Below are 2121 nucleotides of genomic sequence, written 5' to 3' on the forward strand. Positions count from 1 at the left end.
ATGCTCTGGTTTTCCTTCTTGATTGTGTACTGAAGCTCTGCTGTAACAAACACCCATACACGGTTTAATATGTTGGGTCCCACTTCTATTCCTGCATCTCAAGGACGTTTGAGATAAATACATACCACTGGTTCTTGCATTTGGCCATTATTGTTTCTATCATTCTGGGGAGCATCAGAATACAAGCGCGTTATCCTTTCGAATATCTGCGTGCTCCACTGATAGGTCTAAAATGGGCAGAGCTCCCTGCTGTGAAAAAACCGGATTAAAGAAGGGGCCCTGGACTCGTGAGGAGGACAAAATTCTCATCAATTACATTCAGAAGAATGGGCATCGAATATGGAGTACTGTTCCTGGGCTTGCTGGTGTGCAAAAATCTATATATATAAATTCTGCCCGTACCCATATTATTATATACGCTTATTCAATATTTTTTTTAATGTATATACTCCTTTGTTTCAGTGATTCGACCTCTGTATATGTTATGTGCTTTCACTTTAGACCTAGTATATTGCGCCATATATATATATATATATATCTTTGAGTTAAATCTGTAATTGAATTGATTATATATATAGACTCTTACAAATTAAATGAGTGCAGGACTTCTTCGCTGTGGTAAGAGCTGCCGACTGCGATGGACGAATTATCTGAGACCTGATGTCAAGAGAGGCTTCTTTACACGAGAAGAAGAGCAAACTATTATTCAGCTGCATGGAATTCTAGGGAACAAGTAACCAACCAACAAAATAATATAAACAATTATTTCATGTTATCACGATGTATTTATGTAGGGAACTCCTTCAATATAATTTATTTATTGTTCCTATTCTTGCAGATGGTCTGCCATAGCCTCACAGCTTCCGGGGAGAACAGACAATGAGGTCAAGAATTTTTGGGGTACCCATCTGAAGAAGCGTTTGTTGAAGATGGGCCTCGATCCCGCTACCCATAAACCCATAGAAGAAGCCAATCCAACTACAGAGGGGTTCGAAGCCTTAGCCCTCACGAGGCACAAAGCACAGTGGGAAAATGCAAGGCTTGAAGCAGAAGTTCGTCTCTCCAGAGAATCACTGCCTATTTCCTCTAATTCTGCTGCTGGTTATCACATCAATAAGACGGTGGAAATTACCACAATACCTAGCGATAATCAACCCACTGATTATTTCTTAAAGATTTGGAATTCAGAAGCTGGTAAGGTCTTCAGGAAGGAAAATCATCTGCCAATAGGTGGGGATAATCCTGTTTTAATATCTGAAAATTTTCTGAGTTCGGTTTCTTCCCTGTGCTGTTCTTCCACTCAGAATAGTTGTGATCAGTCCTTCAACCCCAATGATAAAAATAAGGAAAATGAGTCTCAACAGTGCAATTCTGCATCATTTGAATTGATTGGGGACTGCAATCTGAAAACCCCTGAAGTACTTTCATGTTTTGCCGATATGACAACATGCCAGACAGAAGATAAAGGCCCCGACGAATTAGATTTTCCGAAGCTTCTGCTGGATTTCTCTGATAATGCTGACAAGATTAACAACACCAACAGCATTCAGTCAGATTTTAGTGCAACATTTCAAGGGCAGCACCCTTCGCCATGGGCCGAATTACATGACGAGGATTACTGGAGCAATTTGTTATCTGATATTGTTAATGCATCTCCACATAGTTGAGATTTCACTCCTGTTTTTCGTCATCCCTGTTGCTATACTCTGAACTCTCATTCTTGTTAAATATATAATAACAGGCTGTAAATCCCTGTTAAATCTAATAATCATGTTTGTGAAAATAATATTTATTTGATGTTTAATTGAATCAGCATCAACACATTTTCAGTTATGTCCCCATAGATTATGGGTTAGGACATCATGGTTTAGTAGATCAGTACGAAGTCAGAATTAGACTCAACTAATCAGTCAGATGACCATTTCCCAGTTGTAGAATGTGAAGGCAATTTCTAATCTTGAGGGCTATGTATTCATTGTTTTATGCAGATGAGTGGTAAGAAAAAGAATAAAACATGAGGGTTCAAATTTCATTGAGTATATATATGACCTGTTGTGTCTTGGCTAAAAGAGTAGGCGACCCCATAGCGAAGTCTAGGCTCTTGTTGAGGCATAAGTTTCC

General features: G+C 38.9%; 1 pseudogene; it reads left to right on the forward strand.

Annotated features, from left to right (window-relative positions):
- Window positions 1–232: 232 nt before the first annotated feature.
- On the forward strand, window positions 233–1667 carry LOC149163457 (transcription factor MYB17 pseudogene; annotated as a pseudogene).
- The last annotated feature ends 454 nt before the right edge of the window (window positions 1668–2121 follow it).

Source organism: Pinus tabuliformis, chromosome 5_1 (assembly GCF_031772625.1).
Source record: "Pinus tabuliformis cultivar Carrire ecotype Pingquan chromosome 5_1, CPIR1, whole genome shotgun sequence".
In the NCBI taxonomy this organism is placed as follows: Eukaryota; Viridiplantae; Streptophyta; class Pinopsida; order Pinales; family Pinaceae; genus Pinus; species Pinus tabuliformis.